The sequence below is a fragment of the Meriones unguiculatus genome, chromosome 3 (assembly GCF_030254825.1).
Source record: "Meriones unguiculatus strain TT.TT164.6M chromosome 3, Bangor_MerUng_6.1, whole genome shotgun sequence".
Classification (NCBI taxonomy): domain Eukaryota; kingdom Metazoa; phylum Chordata; class Mammalia; order Rodentia; family Muridae; genus Meriones; species Meriones unguiculatus.
Genome location: NC_083351.1, coordinates 5,624,416 through 5,647,728, shown reverse-complemented (window position 1 = coordinate 5,647,728; position 23,313 = coordinate 5,624,416). Strand labels below are relative to the sequence as shown.

At 40.7% G+C, this 23,313-nt stretch overlaps 1 protein-coding gene across 5 annotated transcripts in view; it reads left to right on the top strand.

Moving 5' to 3' along the window:
• Positions 1 to 23,313, top strand: part of Rere (arginine-glutamic acid dipeptide repeats) — a 342,698-nt gene that overhangs the window by 1,447 nt on the left and 317,938 nt on the right. The window lies entirely within an intron of this gene.

The following is a 23,313-nucleotide window of genomic DNA, read 5'->3' as shown; positions in this document are numbered from 1 at the left end:
TTAGATTTCAAACAGCTTTTATAATTGCTTTCCATTTAAAGAGACCTTTTTGTCTGGTGTACACTGGTTTCTTTAGTCTCAGTCTGATGGGGGAGGGGAGGGAGGATGGATCTCTACAATAATAAAATCATCTTTGGCTAGACATTTCCTTCCATGGATTTGCTTGCTGAGTTAATTCCACTCTAAATTACAAACCATTTTTGATTTTTTGATGGCCTAGTGTGGGTGAAAGCTGGCTTGCAGTTCTCTCTGTTGTTGAGGTCGAAGGAAAAGGAAAAAGAGGCAGGCAGAAGCAGACAAACACACACACACACACACACACACACACACACACACACACACACAAACCAGGCTGAGGGCTCATTGTTCTTCCATACACACATTCATTCTCTCTTCCATATTTGGGACTAGGATTTCACAGACAAACACAGCTCTTTTGGGGAGAGGAGAGAAGAGAAGGTGGGGGAAGGGAAGGTGCTTTTCTTTTTTAGTTTTCTTTCACCCATCTCAAGTCTGGCCTTTTTTTGCAACCTTGCAAGGCAGATAAGTACATGGGAAACTAAAGGAAACTGAAGGACATGTTAAGACTCCTGTTTCCTTTACCCCTCTTTGCAGGCCTGCTTTCTGCTGCTGCTTCTTTTTTTTTTTTTTTTTGTCTGTGTAAAGATAACTCTGTCATGGCCTTACATTCTCTGCTTTCACATTCCTCATCACCCCTGACTCTGTTAGAGATGGATTTGTACACTTGATTTTTATTTTACTGAGTGTGGCAGAGTCCTTCTAAGTAGAAATAGGTTGCCTCTATTAAAATGATAAAAATTGTATTTGAGGTTAATATTTAGCAATATTGTGTGTGTGTGAGAGAGAGAGTAGGGAGGGAAGATAGCTAGAGAGAGAGAGAGGTATTGATTGATGGTCCTTGACTTGTCAATGTAGTTGTTTTTTGTTCCAATAGTGTTTTAAGGAAAGATCTGGTTTTCTGGTTGGGACTGAGGCAGAGGCCCTTTGGGATGCTGGACAGGGCTGAGAGTCCACCTGGCTAAATCCAGCTCCAGGCCGAGGATGGAGGTTAGCGTGAGTGCATGTGGGTTGCGGAATAGCACCTTCTACTGGGTAATTGCTTTGACGATCCAGTGAAGAGGATGGGGGAGGGGATTAACGGCTGAGGCTTAATGATTTTCTTTTAAACACAGCGGCTGTGCCTTTCTGCAAATGCCACTTCCCCAGGCTGCTAATACAGATGCCCTTTGACAGGCGCACTTGCATTGCAGCCTTATTATGCTATTGGCTTTGTCTTGACATTAATTTGTTCTGTTATCAGGGGTATTTTCACATTGTGACTTCCAAGGGCTCTTTTGAATTGATGCTCTTTCTTTTTTGAGAAATGAAGTTTGTCTTAAACTAGTAAACAAAATAGGGTGTTTATTTGCATTCCAGGTTTTGGAAACTATACACACCAGCAGCCCTTTAAGAAAATTTTTAGTATCATTTAAAAAACAAAATAAACTTATGGGACTGGAGAGATGGCTCAGCAGTAAAGAGTACTGGAGTGCTCTTCTAGAGGACCTGGGTTCAAATCCCAGCACCCACATGGCAGGTCAAACCTGTCTAACTTGAAGATGTGACACCCTCACACAGACATAATACATGTAAGACAGAACACCAATGCACATAAAAGAAAAAAAAACATTTTAAAAATTGAAAAAAAAATAAACTTATAGAATGTAAAATCTTAACTTTAGAGATTTCCTCTAGGATTTAAACACCTACTTCATGCCAGAGAGATTGAAGAGATTTTGGGGTGGGGAATCTCACTAAAATCAGTAGTTTTGTGTAAGTAATGGTACTGTGTTGCAACACTGTTTTAAATAATTACATCAATATTAATAAAAATAGGCCTGAAAGGATGGCTTGTGGATTCAATTTTTTTTTTATAAACTGAAGGTTACCAACATTTTGAATGTGTGTACAGATTACCACAAGACAGTTGCTTCTTTAGTCTTCTGAGCTGATGCAGTTTCATAAATAATCTGCTTGACAAATGCCTTATAGGAGTTTATCATCATGAGCTCTAACCCATGTCAGTTGTTTTAGTGCAGTGACAATTGGAGAGGTTTGTAGCTCTAAACACCTGTTTCAGGCTGCTTATTCTTAGGAAAGTCATTGCTGATTCACTTTAGTTCCAGAGCTTGAAGCATGGTTCCTAAGGTTCAGTGTCTTTTACAATGCGTCATGAATAGTTCAGATGTAGTATTTATTTAGTGGGACTATCAGTTAAGTTCATTGTAGGCTGTATCAATGTTCTGTTGAAAACAAACTGGAGTACTAGAAGCCAATATGGACTAGAAAGGTTAACTTAATCAAGAAATAAAGAATTCCAGTACTTTTTCACTTATTGGGCAGTAAACCAAGTTTTAAAAAAGTGAGACAGTCTTCACTGCCAGGTCCTGCAGTAATGTACATAATATTGAGCTGGTACTGAGGAGCAGTGTCAGATGCCGGAAGAGCAGGCCTGCCGAATGTGATCTGCACCTCAGGCCCTGTGTGTGGTCAACCTTGCCATCAATACCCTGAGCACCTACTACTGTGCAATTGGTTTTGAATTTTTCACATCTTGTTCGAATCTCAGTAATCAGTAAAACATTTAAGTAGTAAAATAAGTTGTATGTACTGAGTTCCTTTGGGAACTGTGTGCTTTCCTGCTAACTGCATTTGGCAGCTACTTTTACAATTGATTTAAAGGTTAAGATAGCAGGAAATTCATATTTTTAAGTTAATCGTTAGTGTAACCTAGCTGTGAACTTGATCTCTCCCTGTCCTTCTCCCTTCCCCCTCTCCAAACACACACACACACACACACACACGCAGAGACTACTGTTGTTCTGTATAAGTGTTATGGTTAACACTGTACTCTAGACTCTAGTTGAACATAAGATTTTAACCTCCAGAAGTTTTTCTTGAATCATATGTAATTATTAATTATTGGCACACTAGTGGTTACCTACAGCTGAAGCTTTGCGTATTCTGTTTAAGTGTGATGTTTGGCAAACATATTAGTTTGTGCTTAGCTAGTCTAACACTGTTCTTGTGTTTTTTAAGTGAGAAATGTGCATTTAAATATTTGTTACAGTATTACTAAGATTGCTTATGCCATTTCAATGAACATTTGACTACAAATAAAACTCAAGTATGCCTAGATATTTACCAGCTTGGTGTTTTGATTGGATTTTAAAATTATATATATATTAATTAATCAATCAATCAATTAATTAAAATTTGGAGGCATGGTCTGGCTATGTTGCCCACAATGACCTTAGACCCCTGGCAAGCCTGCTTCAGCTTCCCACATGGTGAGAGTATAGGTCTGTGTTTCCATGCTGGCCTGGAATTGTGATTTATATAAATAATTTGTTGGTGTGCTGAGTAATTAAGATATAATTTATGACCTTATATTAGGTAACTAGGTCAGACTGCTAACATAATAAGTTCTTTTAAAAACTTTTTATTTTGGGCAGCAGAGATGGCTCAGTGGCTAAGAGCACTGGGTGCTCTTCCAGAGGACCCAGCTTCAATTTTCAGCTTCCATACAGTGGCTCACTCTTGTCTGTGTCTTCAGCTCTAGGGACCTGACACTCTCTTCTGACCCTCTTAGAGTACTGCGCACACATAGTGCACAGGCAGGCAAAACACCAAACACATAAGATAGAAAATAAAGGCTAAAACAAAAATTTAAAAATTATTTTACTTGATGGGTGGTGGTGGCGCATGCCTTTAATTTCAGCACTTGGGAGGCAGAGGCAGGTGGGTCTCTGAGTTCGAGGCCAGCCTGGTCTGCAGAGTGAATTCCAGGTCAGTTATGGCTACATAATGAGACTTTAACAAAAAAAAACAACCTAAAAAAAGTTTTATTTATTAAACTGTGTGGGGGGGAATATGGGGCTAAAACATACTCACTTGTGTGGGTGTCCGGTGTATGCACATGGAGGTCAGGAACAACTTCTGCAAGTCAGTCCTTTCTGCCATGTACGTCCTGGGGAACTAACTAAGTTTGTCAGGGTTACTGGACAAGCTCCTTTACCAGTGAGCCATCTTGATGAACTGTTTGTGCCAGTGTAAAAAGAAAAAAAAATTTTTTTTTTCTTTTGAAGCAGGGGGTCTTATGTAGCCCAGGCTAGTCTCAAACTCACTATGTAGCTCAAGATGCCTATGAACTCTTGCGCTTTTTGTTTTTACCTCCCAGGTGCTGGGATAACAGGAACACATCACTATGCCCAGCTTTAGAAATTTTTGTTGTTATTGTTTTGAGATAGGGTTTCTCTGTGTAGCTCGGGCTGTAGACCAGGCTGGCTTCAAACTCATAGATCCACCTGTCTCTTCATTCCAAGTGTGGGATTAAAGGTGTGTGCTACCACCTAGTTAGAGTTGTTTTTTATTTTAAATGTATTTATTTATTTAATGTATATGAGTGCTCTATCTGCATATAGACCTGCATGCCAGAAGGGGGTATAAAACCACATTTTAGATGATTGTGAACCGCTCTGTGGTTTCTAGGAATTGAACTCAGGATCTCTGGAAGAGCAGCCAGTGCTCTTAACTGCTGAGCCATCTCTCCAGCCCCTAGAATTGTTATTTATTGTAAATATATTGCTTACGGTTAGCTGTGAAATCTTTCCTTATATGGTTACATTAAAAAATAGAATTTCTAATTCATAGAACACTGGCTTAAGGAATCAGTGTAGACTGTCTTGATGTTGAAGGCATGGTTGTGTTTTAATTTTAAACTAGTTATGTGACTTTTAAGGGCTTTGGTTAGGATGTTGTTTGGTTAGGATTGCTGCGAACATAAAACATTCAAAGTCATTTCAAATATTGGGGAAAAGTGGAACAGAAGTTTAAGCTTTTTAAAGGTCAGTCCTTCCAGAAGAATAGAAACCTAGGTTTAGCCGTGCCTCTCAGTGCTGGAATGCTGTCAGGGGCGTAGAGCCTCTTAGCTTTAGCAACTTAATGTTTGTCTCCTCAGCAGTTTGTTGAGCCTGCTACAGTGGAGAAGCAACGCCATTCTAGTGGGGCTTTGCTCACTGTCGGCTTGTACGCACCTGAAAGAGAGTTTGTGTAGCGTCTCCAAGTAGATAGACTCCTAGCTGCAGAGAGCCTCTTCTGCCAAAACTCCATGCCAACGCACACTCACCACAGCATGCATGGGCACATTTCTTGGCACCTCTACATGTCCCCCAGTCTCCCAGGAGACTGATTCCTTACATCCTTTTCTGTGTCAAGAGTTCTCAGTGTGACACACACATGCGCGCGCGCACACACACATACATACATATACACACACACACACACACACACACACACACATGAGTTCAGAGGCAGTGTGACTGGGCAGGAATGCAGGCTTGTGTCTGCATGTATAAACTGCCTGGGGCAGCTTGGGAAGCCTCTTTTTGTGGCAGAACCTGGTGGTGCTGGGGAAGTGTCTACCCTAGAACAGATTTGATTAATGAGTGATGGGATGCGTGAGCTCTGGCTGCAGGTTTAACTTTGTTTCATGTATGAAAACATCACTTAGGGGTGTGTGTGTGTATATATATATAATTATAATTTGTTCATTTCTATTCTATGTACATTGGTGTTTTGGCTGCATATGTCTGTATGAGAGTGTTAGATCCCCTTAAATAGGAGTTACAGACAGTTGTGTGTCACCATGTAGATGCTGGGAATTGAACCCAGGTCCTCCGGAAGCGCAGGCAGTGCTCTTAACCGCTGAGCCATCTCTCCAGCCCCCATTTAGGTATATTTTAACTGTTGCTCTTTAGTTCACATTTCAGCGATGCTGGTACTAGAATCCAGGGCTTTGCTTGTGTTTAGGCATGTGCTCCGCTACTGAACCATGCATCCCCTCCGCTCCTGGATACTTCTTAAATACAGACTCAGTGTCCCTCTGCTGTCTCCTCACTCTTCTCTTGATTTCTTTTCCATGTGGGTCACAGCAGGACTGAAATCATATTAACCTGCCTTCCTGCTCTCTCTGACAGGCTCACTGTGGAAAGCTGACTGACTGGTCAGGTTAGACAGTAATGACAATTAGTGAAGGAAGACATTTTGCTCAGAGCCTTGGACAGCCAAGGCTCTCCTCCTAATTCTTTGCCCTTACCTATCTCTGCTTCCTTTGTGTGAATGTGCTTTGTTTCCATTTCTACTAAGGTTTCTGTCTGTAATTGAAATTTCCCAAGAGACACCTGATAGGCCCCTTAGTTATTGCAAATGTTGGCTAAGGGCGTAGGGTCAGGCCGCCTCGTAAGCTGTCTTCAACCCTCCAGGTGGGCTCCTCTTAGGCTAGATTCTCATGTGCGCAGACATGGTAGTGAAAGACCTTCTGTGCCATGTCGTCTAGGGGAAGGGATTTCTTTGGGTTTTGTTAGAGCCTATTGAGTTTTTCTGTCTTCATTTCTCTCATCTTCATTTCCATTGACATCTAGCATGGTTGGTGTTGGCTTTTCTAGTCTATTCTGTTAATAGTTACTTTAAGAAATCACATAGTTGTAACTAATCACACGGGATCTCTTCATTAGGCAAGATTAATTTGTTGGATTTGTCCTACTTTCTCTGTATTTACTGTAAATCTGTTCCCCGGCAGGCCTGTCTACCTACTTGCCTTTCCAGTCAGTGTTTCCCAAACTGGACTAATGGCCCACTATTAAGCTGCAAGCTCGTAAGGGTACTGCGCTGAGATAGATTTATAGTGTACATTAGCTTTTTAAAACCTAGAAATGGTATGGTATACAGTTGGTTTTTTGAGAAGCTGTCTCATTGTATAATGAGGAGGGCCTCCAAACTCATCCTCTGGCTGTAGCCTCTGGAGTGATGGGATTTTCTGCTCATTAAGAATGTCTGTGACCTCATTGGACACTGATGTAGGACACAGTGAGATGCACATGGAAAATGTAACACCGCCCTGACCTGACAGCAGTTCTTGTTCTCCTTAACAAAAAGAAGTAAGCTGTGTGTCAGCACAGTGAAAGTGCTTGCAAGACTTCAGCTCACGTTCAGTCCCGGGAGTCACATGCCGGAAGGGGAGAACAGACTCCTGACAGTTCTCTGACTTCTGCACATACTTTATGGCATATGCTTCTCAATGGGAAATAATTTCCCTTTTCTGAGACCGAGTTTCTCTGTGTAGCTGTGGCTGTCCTGGAACTTACTTTGTAGATGAAGCTGACCTTGAAGTCATAGAAATCCACCTGCCTCTGCCTCTCAAGTGCTGGGATTAAAAGCGTGTGCAACTATGTCTGACTTGAAATAAAAAAAATTTAAATCTTTAAAAATATAGAGACTATGGTTATTAATACTTTAGCTCTTTGTTGTTCTGTACTATTTTTCTTCAGGCAACATATGCAGTCCAGTATGTCCAAGGCTGAAAATGGCCCTGCTCTCCCAGTCTGCATGTTGTTCTGTGGTCGCATTTGGCAGTACCTGTTACCTTTCATTTCATTTCTCAGTCCAGGCAGTAGTTTCCTTCTACCCCACTTTCTTATCTAAAGTTAGGTTTCTTATCTTAATGCAGAGTTTAATCACTTCAGTTTCCACAACTGCAGTCAGTCTATAGTCACTGGCAAGACTCTTTCAACCAATACAATGCTTTACTTTGCCATCGATTGACTTAAGCCTAAAGATAAGTAGAGACAAAGCCAGTCTTCTAGAAACTAATGTTTATGTTGACCGTTGGTGTGCACTAACTGTGAGGAGATGCAGTGTCTTCGGGCTGTATTGCTCTTTTTATTGTCGTGTACAGAGGGCCTCAAAACATGGTGACAGCACAGGAAGCATCTTGCATGCAGGGCTTGAAAGTGGCTTAGCTCAGCTATTCTGGCGCAAGGATTTCTTGAGTTGCAGTTAAGAGGTTAGCTAGGACTGGAGGATCTGCTTCCAGTGTGTCTCCTTAAGTGTGCTGAGCACACGGGCTTCTCTGCAGTGTTACTGGAGTGACCTCATGATGTAGTATTTGACTTTGAGCTTGGGAGAACAGGCCTGTCTCTCCCGTTTTCTGACTTAGTCTTAGAAGCCATCCCACTCCTTTTCACATTTCTTTGAGTCAGGGTCTCACTGTGTAGCCTTGACTGGCCTGCAGCTTGCTATGTATACCAGGCTGGCCTCTAGGTCACAGAGATCCACTTGCTTCTGCTTGCTGAGATTAAATGGGTGTGTCACTATGCCTGGCAAATGTCTTCTCTTCTGCTATATTGTACTAATGGAATCAAGTCATTAAGTAGGATCTACACTCAAGGGAGTGAAGGGCCAGCTCTTGGAGAGAGCGGCTCCTCCAGGGGCCCAAGGTCCGTTCTCCGTGTCTGCACGGTGGCTAACAACTGTCTGTGACTCCAGTTCCAGATGCTCCAGTGTCCTGTGCGGCCTCTGCAGCCACTGCGCGCACATGGTGTACGGGGTGCACATACAGGCAAAACTCGCATAAATGAGAATAAAATCTCAAAAGTTTTACAAATTGTGACTTAATTCTAAACTACCGTAGGAGTTCAAAGGGGAGGGGTATGGCAGCTTAGGTCTTTATTCTCCTTGCATGGCTATTGTGAAGCGCTGCCCGTGGTGACGGAGTTATTCTGTTCTCAGGAGAGTGACCTGACTAAAACCTTGCACAAGTCGTCATTTTTCTCTACCCTTGCCTTTTTGAAACATCATTTATTTTCTGCTTTGTTCTTGGATTTTGCTTTTGTGTATCTGTGGTGTGTATTTCCATGTGTTGTGGGCTTGTGTACGTTTGCTGTATATGTGCCTGGAGGCCAGGGGTGCAGCTCTCAATTACTCTCCACCTTTATTACCAGGGTCTAGCCTCTACTTGAACCCAAAGCTAGCTAATTTAGCTAGTCAGTCATCTTGGTCCACGGGCTTTTTTACAGGAGTGCTGGAGGGTCAAGATGCTTTTGCTGTGCAAGCAGAGAGCTAACTCCTGTTGTCCTGATATCCACATGCATACACATGTGTTCTCTCTCTCCCCTATACTCTCTCTAACAAAACAAACACCAATTAGTAAAGGAAAATCCCTGCTGAGGACATGTTGCATCAAATTGTTTTGCTTTCATCATTTTTACTTCTAGTACCTGTTCTTTTTATCTTTATAAAATTTGTTGTGGTTTTCTTTTTTTTTTGTTTTTGTTTTTTGTTTTTTCTTCTTTCTTCTCTTCCTCCTCCTCCTCTTCTTTCTTTTTTTCTCCTCCTCCAAGACAGGGTTTCTCTGTGTAGCCCTGGCTCTCCTGGAACTTGCTCTGCAGACCAGGGTAGCTTTGAACTCAGAGATCCACCTGCCTCTGCTGCCCCAGCACTGAATTAAAGGTGTGCGCCACCACACCAGTCTCCTAGTATCCATTCTTAAGTTCTTTAACTGTATTATTTTATCACTTTATATCTTATGTTAATGCTTATTTTTATATTAACCTTTATATCTTAGCTCAGTAGAGTTGTGTCTACTTGGAATCCTAGTATGTAGTAGAGAAAGCAGGGGAATTGATGACAGTTTGAGGTCAGCCTGTTCTACATAATGAATTCTAGGCCACCAAGGCCACCATAGCAAGAGATTGCCTCAAAAAACAAACAGAACCAAATCAAACCAAATCAAACCTCAAACCAGGAGCAAAACATTGTATTTTGGTGTTAAGCATTTCCCCCCACTACATTATAAACCCTTGAGTCTTTGAATTAAGTCAGTCAGCAAACTCATATTTGAGATTAGATGTATTCTGGAGTTGCTTGAATCAAAGATGCCATCCTTTGTATGTATATTATTTTTATTCTGAGAATGGGAAAAATGCTGCCAGTTGAGCTGTAGACCTGTCTCTACTCTACAGGTGTGCACATAGAGAGTTCTGTGTGCCTTAGCTTTATGCAAAATGTTTATGTATGGAGGCTAGAGGTTAAACTAGAGGTTACCCTAGGCTTTCTTTACTGCATTTTTTTAAAAGATATTTTCTTTCTTTCTTTCTTTCTTTCTTTCTTTCTTTCTTTCACTCTTTCTTTCATTGTATGTTGTGTGTAGATGAGTGCATGGCATGGTGTTTGGGTGTAAGTTACAGTTGGTTTTTTTCTTCCTGCATGTGGGATCCATGGCTCTAATTCAGTTTGTCAGCCTTGGTGGCTCTTAACAAGCTGAGCTATCTCCCTGATCCCCACATTGTTTTCTTTGTTTTTTTCCTCTTGAGGCAAGGTCTTACTGTGTAACCTGGGTGGCTTAGAATTTGCTACATAGACCAGGCTGGCTTTGAATTCACAGATATCCACATGCTCTTGTCCCCCAAGTGCTGGTGTTAAAGCCATGGGCCACTGCACTCAACATTTATTTATTTTTTTTTCTTTTTTGAGACTGAGTCTCACTATATGGCCTTGGCTGGCCTGGAACTCATTATGTAGACCAGAATGGCCTCGAGCTTACAACTCACAGAGACCCTCATGTTGCTGCCTGCTTTTGTCTTCTGAGTGCTGGATTTAAAGTTATTTAAAGTTACTTGGCTTTTTATTTTAATTTAATTTTTTTCTGTGAGCTATCCAAACTTTATCTTTTTTGTAGATGCATTATTTTGTTATATGTGTATGGCTGTTTTGCCTACATGCATGTATGTGTACTGCATCTGTGCCTGGTGCCTGAAGAGGTCAGAGAGGGCATTGGACCCTGGAACTGTAGTTATAGACAGTTGTGAGGCACCTGATGTGGGTGTTAGGAAGGGACCTTGAGGCCTCTAAGAGAACAGCAAGCACCCTGCTGTGCCGTCTCTCTAGCCCTGTGAGAATGTTGAGGCCTTTATGGGCCCCTTAAAAGTTTTGCTGTACCATAAACAACTTGGGAACACGTCTGTTTAGAATATATGTGCTGTGAGTTTTCTTCCTTTTCTTTGCTTTTTTTTTTTTTTTTTTGGTTGTTTGAGACAGGGTTTCTCTTTGTAGCCCTGGCTCTCCTGGAACTCACTCTGTATTCCAGGCTGGCCTTGAACTCTGCCTGCTTCTACCTCCCAAGTGCTGTGATTATAGGTGTTCTACCATCGCCTGGCTATGCTGTAAATTTTCTGATAACAAATAACTTTTCTTTCCATAGCTCATGTAACTTTAGTTTTGCAAAAAATATTTAGCTTTTTATATACTTTACCCTAGCATACAAATAAACTTTGTACAGTTATAGAGTTGTCATAAATTTTACTTTTTACTTGTTTGTAAATTGTCAGCTTTAATCCAAGAATCTGAATGTTCTATGAGGTTCTAATTTCTGAAGACATTTGTTTGTTTATTTAGATACCCTTTATAGTCCAAGCTGGCCTGGAACTTAAGTAGCTCAGGTTTGCTTTGAACTTTCAATCCCAGTCCTCCTGCTTATCTGTGGATGACTTCAAGGCCTTCTTAAAATAATGTATTAAGGGCATAGTCGTCAGCACATACTCCTCTTTCAGAGGATCTGAGTTTTGTTCCCAGCACCCACTAGGAAGCTCCCTGTAACTCCAGCTATAGGGAATTCAGTGCCCTCTTCTGGAGTCCATAGGTACTTTCACCCATGCTCCTGTGTGTGTGTTCTTGTGTGCGAGGCTAGTGCATTACCTCTTAGTCCCAGCTCTTGGAGGCAGAAGCAGACTGCTATCTGTGAGCTTGAGGCCAGCCTGGTCTTCAGAGTGAGTTCTAGGACAGCCAGGGCTATGTAGGCTATGTAGAGAGACCCTGTCACTAAGGAAAAAAACAAACAACTTCAAGATTCTTTAATGTACATTGGTATTTTGTCTGCATGCGTAAGAGGGTCCGGTCCCCAGGAACAGGAGTTATAGACAGTGATGAGCTGCCATGTGGGTGCTGGGAATTGAACTGGAACCTTTGGAAGAGTGGACAGTACTTTTAACCGCTGAGCTATCTCTCCAGCCCCAAGAATCTTTAAATAAATGAAAAACACTGAAAAAAAACATCTTGTATTAAGAAACTGGTCATAAACTGGTTGAAGTAGTAAAATACCTTTAATCTCAGAATTTGGGAGGCAGAGACAGGTGAATTCAAGGCCAGCAGCCTTCTCTACATAGCAAGTTCCAGGCAAATAGTAGTTACACAGTGAGACAGACCCTCTTAAAAAAAAAACAAAACAAAAAAACAAGAAACAAACTGGGTCTGGAGGGATGACTCAATGATTAAGAGCACTAGCTGTAACTCTTGTTCCAGGGGATTTGATGCCCTCTTCTGGCCTTCCTGGGCACAAGGCACAAATATGGTACACAGACATATATGCAGGCTAAAACATTCATATACATAACATAAAAAAATCTTAAAAAGGTAAAAAATAAGAAACTAGTCATAGCGATTGCCTTTGCAGCAGAGAGGGAGGGTCCCTAACCTTTCATATTTATGTATTATTATGTCATATAACCACGAGCTAATTAAATACATGATAAATACCTGTCCTTTAATTTTTTTAGATTTTTATATGCTTTAGTGACATATGAATTTTATTTGATATATGAAATGGTGCCTATGAAATAACCAAGACACAAATTGTGCCCTTTACAGTTGTTCCTATGATGAATTTTCTCAATAATGAAAAAGATAAGAGTTACGTAGAACTGACTCTAGATGAGGAAATTACCTAGAGAAGTGGTGATGCCGTGGTTTAGGGAAGAGAATGCTCTCTGGCTGGAGGAATCTGGGAGGATTTGGTGTAGGAGGTGGTGTTTAACCTGTTCTGAAGGGATTGGCAGTATTTGGACATGTGGTAAGTAGCTAAGAGGATTTCAGGCAGGAAATTGCATAGAGCAAAGGCTCAGAGGCCAGAATGCAGGGGTGTGCTGAATGCTTTGACTGCTTCTATGATGAGGATTATCAAATTGTGGTTTGATTTTTTTTTTTTTCTTTTTTTCCCTTTCCATCTCTTGTCTTAAGTTCTTACAAAATATCCTGTAGTAGATTCAGGCAGGCATTGTTTTTCAACCCTGATAATTTATATTTGAAACTGTGGCTGGTAGCTGTTCAAACCAAGTTGAAAGCCTCTGAAAGCATCTGTGTTGGTATAATATCCTTTTGGAATGTATACAATTTACCCTTGTTCATTCAAAATACTGATTTCTCCCCCCCCATCTGATTTCAATCAGGACATTGTTATGCTTATTCTAAGAATCACCTGTCTCAAGTTTGTGTAAATGTGCCACCATTTGTTCTTTATGTTGTCAAAAAACAACCAGCTCCAATGCTGTGCAATGGAGAGGATAGGATGGGACTTCATGGTCAGGAGGGGAGAGGAAGCAGGAAGAGTAGGAGCAGAGATCCCCAGAAGAGGTCTTGGAACCACGTGGAGAGACAGACCGGACTTAAAACATAACGACCTAAAATATAACTGAAAGCAAGTATAATGGGTGAAATCTGAATGGTAGGAAACTGTGTGGGCTTCGTGGTTTAGGATGAAATGACTTGCCCAGCAATGTGTTCTAGGTTAATTAAATAAATCCCAGTTTCTATGTGGGGATTTGGGTATACAGCTTGTTTAGGACTAACTGCTGCTTAACTAAAAATATTATTATGCCACAACCCATCTGGGAAAAAAAAATGCTTGGGCTGATTTCTCAAAGAAAGTATAAACTGGTCTGGCTAGGATTTAGAGCACTGGAAGGAACAGGTTAGAATCATAGTTTGTATTGCTTTATTTAATAACTTCACATATTCAAATTATGTACAAATTATCGTTATAAGTGTAATATTGATGCAATTTAGAATAGGTGTGTTAATTTCTACAAAACTGTCCCAGATGTTTTTTGTGCATATTTAATCATACTAGCTTTGATATTGCCTTTTATTTAATGTATTAATGATTAGGTTGGTGTTCTGATTTTTGCTTGGTCCTGGGTGTGGAACACAATGTCTTATGAACATTAGGCAAGTACTTTACCAATGGTGCTACATTCCTAGTCCCATTTAATATTTCAAGCACGTTTTCCAATTTTTTAAAAAGATCTATTTATTTACTATATATACTGTGTTTTGTCTGCATGTAGGCCAGAAGAGGGCAACAGATCTCATTATAGATGGTTGTGAGCTGGGCCTTGAATTCAGGATCTTTGGAAGAACAGCCATTGCTCTTAACCTCTGGGCCGTCTCTTCAGTCCTCATCCAATTTAGTTCTTATAATTACACTTCATATATGTTTTGATCTTTAAATAACTTCATTGTGTATTTGTATACATTGCTTTTCCTGTTGATGGATATACAAAATGCTTTTGATATTTTTTCTTTTACTATCCTCTTGTATGTATCACTATATACTAGTACAAATTTATAGGAAAAATTTTCAGGTATATTTCTTGAATTAATGGGTGTGCATTTTTGTTTCAAAAGTTGCTAGTAAGATGAGCATGTTGGCATGTTTCTATAATCCTAGCATCTAAGAGGCAGAGGGTCATTGCTAATTTGAGGTTAGTCTAGGTTATATAAGTGAGTTCCAGGTCAGGCAAGGCTGCATAGAGAGACCCTGTCAACTTTTGGTTTGTTTTCTGAGACAGGGTTTCTCTGTATAGCCCTGGCTGTCCAGGAACTCATTCTGTAGATCAGCGTGGTCTTGAACTCAGAGATCTGGCTGCCTCTGCCTCTCAAATACAAGGATTTAAAAGGTGTGCCCCACCATCTCCCTGTTTGTTTGTTTGTTTGTTTATTTTTAAAGATTTATTTATCATATATATGGGTGTTTTGCCTACTTCTATGTATGTATACCACATATATGCCTGGTACTCATGGAGTCTAGAATAGGGCTTTGGATCTCTTGGAGTTGGAGTTATGGATGCGTGTGAACATCATATGGGTACCCCATGTCCTCTGCATGAACAACAAGTGTTCATAGTTAATGAATCTCTCCAGAACCCAAGAGGCATCATCTTAAGCAAAAACAAGCAGTGCTTTGTGGAACATGCTTTTAATTCCAGCATTTGAGAGTCAGAGGCCAACTGCTCTGTGAGTTTGATGCCAGCTTGGTCTACATAGCAAGATCCAGAACAGCCAGGGCTATGTATCGAGACTCTGTCTCAAAACAAAGAAACAAACAAAACCCCCAAATGACAATAAATAAACAAAACAAAAACCCACTAAAACAAAAATACTGTTAATATATGATCCTATAAGATTTCTTTACCTTCTCATCAACCTCAGATATTATGAGACCGCTTAATTGTGAATCTGGTAGGTGAGGAATATGCAGTGTTTTATCTTAATTTATATTCCTTGACCACAAGTGAAGTTGATAATCTTTCATACATGAGGATTTAAAGGCAAGCACTTCACCAGTAGGGCTACGTCCATAGCTCAGTAATATAATAGAAGCTTACATAGAGTACTTAATTTTGAGTACCGTTTATCTATTGCACTGGTTCTCTACTTTCCTAATGCTGTGACCCTTTAATATAGTTCTTCACATCCTGATGATCCCCAAACAAATTACTTTTGTTAATGTATGAATTTTAATGTTATATTGACCTCTGTGAAAGTGTCATTTGACCTCCAAAGGGGTTGAGACCTACAGTTTGAGAATCGCTGATGGCTTTATGTATTTGTGGGTCTCATGTGGGCCAGACTGACACTGGACTTGCTTTATAGCCAAACTTGGTCTTGATTTTTGTCTTACCGCTCCACCTTTTGAGTGCTGAGGCTACAGGGATATGCCACCACACTTGCCTTCTTTTTAATAATTAAAAACAAAAAAAAAAAAAACCCAACAAAACACTTAAGTACCTAGGGATGTGGCTCAGTATGTGGATATGTACTTAGCACGTACAAGGTTCTAGGTCCAATTCTCAACAGCAAAAATAAGTCAATAAATATGCCCAATACCAAAACTCAGTATTTAGAGAAACATAACATTGAATGACAACTTAAGCCCTGAATGTGAACACTCCTCTGTAAGCGCTTTGGTTTGAACTTTTAGTCCCTAGTTGATGGCACATTTTGGAAGACTGTAGATCCTTTAGGAGGTGGGGCACTGAAGGAAGTTATAGGGTGAGCCTTGCTAGTTAAGGCTCTATGCACTTTCTGCCTGAGCTCTCTACTTCCTAACCCTCAGAGATTAGAGCAAGCACATGTGTACTTCCATCACTTGGACCCAGGATGGACTGTACCTTCTCAAACTGTGAGCCAAACACATCCTTCCTCTTGTTAGGTTTCTGTAGCAGGGCTGTGAGAGACTTAACCAGCACAGCAGTCATTGTTTGATTATACTACATATAACATATAACGATCCACCAAGCCTGTGGTCCTCTCTTTCCAAACTCACTCAGCATAAAAGCCCCAGATGGGAACTGAAACACTATATAGCCTTTTCTGGTTTTCCAGTCGAAGGCTTTTCTTGATGGAGAGGGCAGCCGGCCTGGCTGGGTTCTGAAATGGAGTTATGTATGACAACTGCTTTGGAATCTTAGAGGTGCTTTGGTACTGGATAGGGAGTGGGTAGAGATTTTTTTAAAAAAATAATTTATAGTTGAAACTGATTTTCAACTACTAGAGGTGATAGAAACTCTTGGACTTTTTCTGAAAGTGAGAAAGGTTTCTGAAAACATTTTTTAAAAGTAGGGTAAGTGTTTAAAATTAGCTTAACAAAAAGCCACAGTGATTAAGTCCCTCATTACTCTGGTCTGTTTGTTTATGTATTTATTTACTTATATCAAAATTTTGAGATTTCTTAGTTCCTAGTAAAATACATGTGTTTCTAGTAAGTTAACTAAACTGTCCCAATTTTAACAGTCATTGTCTGGCCCATTGTGTGTTTCCAATTTGAGCCATATACATATTTTGTGTGGAAAAAAGTTTGTAAGTAATTTGTCTGGTTTTTGGAGTCAACTGTTTCTGTGCTCTAGCATTGGCTTACATCTCGTGGAGTCCCAGCACCTCTTGTCAATTGCTCACGATTTTGTACAGAAGAGGAACTCTTCTCACTGTGTCTGGGCTCAAATTAATATTGTTCTTTTGGAAAAAGATGTGAGTGCCAGGTTTAGTGGTGCAGACCTTTTATCCCAGCACTTAGGACACATAGGTGGGTGGATCTCTGAGAGCCAGGCTAGCCTGGTCTGTATCATGCAGCCAGAGCTACATAGTGAAATCCTGTCTCCAGGAAAGAAAAGAAAAAGATGTCTGCAGAATTTTGTCAGAAATGGTTTCCTATCGACTTTGGTGTGCAAAATCTAATATCCATTTGTTGTTGTTGTTGTTAATGTATAGATGTAAATAATCAGATACCAAATGTTTTTAAGAGACAAGGTTTCTCTCTGTAGTCCTGGCTTCCCTGGACTCCCTTCGTAGACCAGGTTAGCCTTGAACTCACAGAGATCTGGATATCTGCCAGCTTCTGTCTCCTGGTGTGCTGGGATTACAGGTGTGCATCACCAATCCTGGCCCAGAACAATTCTTTTTTTGGTTTTGGTTTTGGTTTTCCAAGACAGAGTTTTTTTTTGTCCTGGAACTTACTATGTAGACCAGGCTGACTTTGAACTCAGAGATCTACCTGTCTCCACCTCTCACGCGCTGATATTAAAGGTGTGCGCTACGGGGCTGGAAAGACAACTCAGAGGTTAAGAGCACTGGCTGCTCTTCCAGAGGGTTCAGGTTCAATTCCCAGCATGGCAGGCAGTACACAACCATCTGTAACTCAAGATCTGACAACCTCACACAGACATACATGCAAGTAAAACACCAATCCATTTAAAAAAAAAAAAAAGGCGTGCGCTACCACTCCTCAGCCAGTCCTTTTTTTTTTTTTTTTTAGTAAAATATCCTTAAAATTGTGGGTCTTGACTTTTTTTTTCTCGTTTTTATGACTTTCTGTTTGGATTATTTATTTTTAAAAAAGAGTTTATTTTAAAATTATGTGTATGTATGTGGGAGCCTGCGTGCGTGTGCGTGTGTGTGTGTGTGTGTGTGTGTGTGTGTGTATGCATATGATGCAGGTGCCTGTGGAGGCCAGAGACATAGGATCTTCTGGAGCTGGAGATTTGAGCCTGGAATCTTATGCCAGGCAATTTCTCTACCATTGAATGAGCTCCAGAACTTCCTCCTTATTATATTTTAGTTTTTTTTTTTTTTTTTTTTGCAACAGTCCTAGCTGTCCTGACTCTCTTTGTAGACTAGGCTGACCTTGAACTCATAGTAATTTGCTTGCCTCTGCCTCCCAAGTGCTGGAATTAAAGGAGCGTACCACCATGCCTCGCCAGAAATGTATTTTTTAAATAAAAATTACTGCAGGGAATCACAGAACACTTGATGGTTTTGCCTCTTATCCTTGTGTAGGTACCATGCCAATGTCCTCTGAATTATTTCAGCTTTACTTTATATGCTGCCGAAGTGTTTTATTTTTTGTTTTGGTGTGTGTGTGTGTTATTTATGTGTTCATGTGGGAGTGTGCACATTGGCATGTAGATGCTCGTGTACATGTGGAGACCAGAGATCAACCTTAGTGTCTTTCTTAATTGTTTATTTAATTTGTGTGAGTGTCTTGCTGTCATGTATATCTGTATACCATGTGTATGCCTGGTGCGTGGATGTCATAAGAAGGTGTCAGATCCCTTGGAGTGGAGTTACAAATGGTTGTGAGCTCCGATGTTGCTGCTGGGAATTGACCCCAGGTCCTCTGGAAGAGCAGCCAGTGCTCTTAACCACCGAGCTGTTTCATCAGCCCCTATTTTATTGTTTTTTGACACAGAGCTTATTAGGAGACTTTATTCATTCATTCATTCATTCACTCATTCTTTTTTTTTTTTTCTTCTTGAGACAGAGTTTCTTTTGTAGTCCTGGACTTTGTAGACCAGGCTGGCCTCAAACTGTGAGTCTGCCTGCCTCTGCCTCTCCAGTGCATATATTTAGTCTGTGTGTGTGTGTTTGTGTATGTGTGTGTGTGCGCGCGTTTGTGTGCGTTTGTGTGTGTGTGTGTGTGCGTTTGTGTGTGCACACAATTTTGCATGTGTAAATGTATTTATGTGTACTATTCGCATGCAGTGCCCATAGAGGCCAGAAGTGTGTGGATCCTCTAGAAGTGGAGTTATGGCCAAAATTGTGAGCCAGCTGGTGTGGGTGCTGGGAACTGAACCTTGATCTTATGGAAGAGCAACAAAAGTGCTCTTAACTACCAAGCATACTAATAGATCCCTCTAGCTCCTATTAATGTAATGTAATTAATGTAATTTATGTAATTTTAATATAAATCATCTTGCTTGTGAGATGGCAGTTTATTGATTGAGTCATCTCCCTAGCCCATTTATTTATTTAGTTTAGATACAGGGTCTTAATATGTAGAACAGGCTGGCTCTGAACTCAGAGTCACTTGTTTCTGCCTGCTGAATGCTGGGATTAAAGGTGTGCCCCACTCCACTCTGTCTAGTTTGCTCTTTTTTGAGACAGTTTCCTAGTATGGCTATATCTACCCTGGAACTTACTGTGTAGCCCTGGTTTGTCAAGAATCCACGTGAGTCCTTCTGCTCTAGTCTCCAGAGTGCTGGAAGTACAGATGTGAGCCTTGGAAATAATAATATGAATCAATAATAATCATAACAAATAGTATTAATATATTGTCTTTGTTATTATTATTGTGTGTTTTAAGACTAAAAGAGATTCATATAACCCAGTCTGAACTTGAACAAACTTGCTGTATAGCTGGGGTTAACCGTGACTATCTGATCCTTCAGCCTTTATTCTTTCTTTCTTTCTTTATTTATTTTTCATTTTTATTTTGGTTTTTTGAGACAGGGTTTCTCTGTGTGGCCTTGGCTGTCCTGGACTCACTTTGTAGATCAGGATAATCTTGAACTCACAGAGATCCATCTGCTTCTGCCTCCCAGAGTGCTGGGATTACAGGCGTCCCACCACCACACTCAGCTCAGCCTTCACCTCTTAAGATCTAGTGTGTGCCTGGCTCTTGGAAGTCATTGTTGATTGGTTGGTTGTCCTTTATTGACATCCATTATCTTGTTACTATTTTTTTTTTTTCATGTTGAGACTTTTTTCTATCAGAGTCCTTTGGCCTTTAGTTGTGGTTTTGATTAAATTGGATTATTGGTATTTTCTTTTTCCTTCTCTTTTCCCTCTTCCCTTTTATCTTCCTTCCCTCCCCCCTTTCCTCCCTTTCTTTAAAGCTAACTGTTTTACTTGTTAATTTTTTGCATTTTGAAGTACTTTTCAGTGACATCCTTGATCTAAGATTTTTAATTCTTTTTTAAAAAATTATTTTTTTATTTTATGTACATTGGTGTTTCAACTGTATATATCTGTATGAGGGTGTCAGGTCCCCAGGAACAGAAGTTATGGACAGTTGTGAGCTGCCATGTGGGTGCTGGGAATTGAACCTGGTCTTCTAGAAGAGCAGCCAGAGCTTTTAACTGCTGAGCCATCTCTGCAGCCCCAGGTTTTTATTTCTTAACCGTTGTGCAACTGCAACCAAAGTACATTGCAGAGTTGTCCTTCTTGATCTGTTTTGCAGAGACCTACTCATTCCCCTAGGTTTTTGCTGTCCTCAACGTTAATTAGGCTGATTTGGTTCTTTGCAAGCCAACTTGAAACATAGGCTCACAGTCGGATGCAAGCACACACAGATGGCTTTGGTGCTTGTCTACTGCTTTGGCAGCTGTGCCATTGAGGATGAGGGTGTCTTTAGCACTTTTGTAAAGCAGTGCTAACGCTTGTTAGACTTCTACCAGCAGTGTCTTTTTGGACATGGGGGTGGGTACGTTTGAAGCCATGTCTTGAATATACCTCAAAGGTTTGGTGGGGCAGGAAAAGGCCGTGGTGTTTACTCATACTCTCTTCCCCCTTAGCTCTTCGTAGGGAGATTGAAAATGATTCTGATTTACACTTGAGTCATTGACATAATTACATAGATTAACTTGTACAGTTGAGTTGCTTCAGAGTAGCAGTGAACTAAATTTGTATATTCTCTGTTTGCACTTGGAGGCTGAACGTGGCTCAGAGGTATATCCAGAAAACAAAATAGTTGGCCAAAATGAAAGGAAACTTCCTCTATAATATGCCTGTTTGAGATATCTCAGAGATAGCGTTTTGGTATATGTGCTGTTGATTAGAGATGAGAAAAATCACTTTTAAAAAACGCATTTATTTTATGTCTATGAGTGTTTTGCCTGGATGTGCAGCTGCGAATCACATACATAAAGTGACTGTGGAGGCCAGAAGTGGTTCCCTGTAACTGGAGTTCAGGTGGTTGTGAACTGCCATGTGGGTGCTGAGAATCAAACCCTGGTCTTCTGCAAGAGCAGCAAGTGTTCTTAAGCACTGATCATCTCTCCAGCCACAAATTACTTAAAATTAAAAATCAAAACCCTGTATGTGTGTTTATTACTGAAGTTTCACTGTCCTGAAGTGTGATAGCCCCTGTGCGTTACAAAGAGAAGCCTGGTCGGCCCAGTAGCAGGCACGCGAGGGTCTAGAGTGCACTCTTCCTGGATAGGCCTGCTGCGTGATTGTGTGCTCTGCTTTCCTAGTGCTGCCTGAGGGCCTAGTACATAAGTGGGGGTGGAAAGTAGCTGTGGAGGTGTGGAAAGAGGGCTCAGAGACTAGGTGTCCTCTGTTACTGCTCTGTAGCACATTTTTAAGAAGGGTCTTACTGATCATGGTGCTTACTGATTGGGCTAGACTACCTGACCCGCAAGTCCAGGGCTCTTTTCCTCTCTGTTTGGTCATGCTGGGATGAAAGATGTGTGTCTGGCACTTGGAGATTCAGAATCATCCTTGTGTGACAATCGCATTACCAACTGACCCATCTTACCAGACTTAATTGTAAAAAAAATTACACACACACACACACACACACACACACACAATTTGGATTTTTGAATAGGGTTTCTCTGCATAACAGAGCCCTGGCTGTCCTGGACTTGCTTTGTAGACCAGGCTGTCCTCACAGAGATCTGCCTGCCTCTTGTTCCTATGTGCTGAGACTAAAGGTGTGCATCATGAAGCCTGACCTACGTGCTTATTTATTTATTTATTTATTTATTTATTTATTTATTTATATTTCTCACATAAAGGTGCTAGGAACTGAGTCTAGGTCCTCTTCAAGAGCACGATGAGCACTTAATTTCTCAGCCGTCTCTCCAGCTTTTGTACCATTGTGTGTATGAGCATCTATGTATTGCTGCACATGTGGAGGCTAAAAGACAACTTTGTGAAGTTGATTCTGTCCTCCCGCTGTTATGTGCGTTTTGGGAATTAAATTCTGCTTGCCAGGCTTGCTTCTGTGGAATTGACCCCCTGGGTCATCTCACTGGCCCCTCCTCAGACTTTCTGGTTTTCATTTTGTGACCAGAGATATCAAAAGAGGCTGGGGGTGGGGGTGTCACGTATTTCATTTTGGCCTTGAGCTTGCTAATGTAGTTGAGGATGGCCTTGAACTTTCGCTTCCATTTCCTGAGTGCTGGGAGTATATATTTATACCCTCCCTCACACATTCAGATTATGTCGTGCTTGGGATTGGATTCCAGGTTCTCTTCATGCTTAGACAACCACTCTATTCCAGCTGAGCTACTTTCTAGCCCCCTCCTTTTTTTGAGACAGTGTTTTATATACTCCATGCTGACTTTGAACTAGTGATTCTTTTGGCTTTAGCCCTCATTCTGGTTGATTTGTATAGTGACAGTTGTCTTCTGGTAGGTGACTGTGTAAGGTAACCATGTATGTACTGCTTAACTGTATCACAGTCATCATGGGATCTTTAGAGTGGATTGTGGAGGGCTTCAGTCTCCTGCCCATGGTGTTACTGAAAAAGTTTAGCCATTTGATGTAATCATTCACAGAAGATCCTGCTCTTTGTGTTCTGTTGAATTAGAGGTCAGTGCTTGAAATCTTTTGGTTTGAGTGGTCATTATAAGAAGTGTCTATAAGCTGGGTGGTGGTCTACAGAGGAACTTCCAGGACAGCCAGAGCTACACAGAGAAACCCTGTTTCAAAAAACCAAGTTAGAAAAAAAAAAAAAAGGAAGGACCAGTAAGGGTAATGTTGAGTATGATTAGCCAAACACACAGTATATTTCACAGAGAAAGTTATTATGCACTTGACCTTATGAACTTATGAGAAGTCATTGAGAAGGCATTGGTCTTTCTGTGTGAGGCTCCCTATGTTTTGTTGAGGTTGTTCTAGGGTAGAATGGCTCAAATTTTTGATTATGACATGCTTTATATATCCTTTTAATTTTGGGCAGGTTTACTTCTCTTTTTGGTTTGTTTTGCTTGGCTTTTAAAGAGTGGCAGATTGAAACATGAGACTTTTTTCCCCCCTCTTCTGTGGTTCCTACTGATACTCAGGAATTGTATGTTTAAC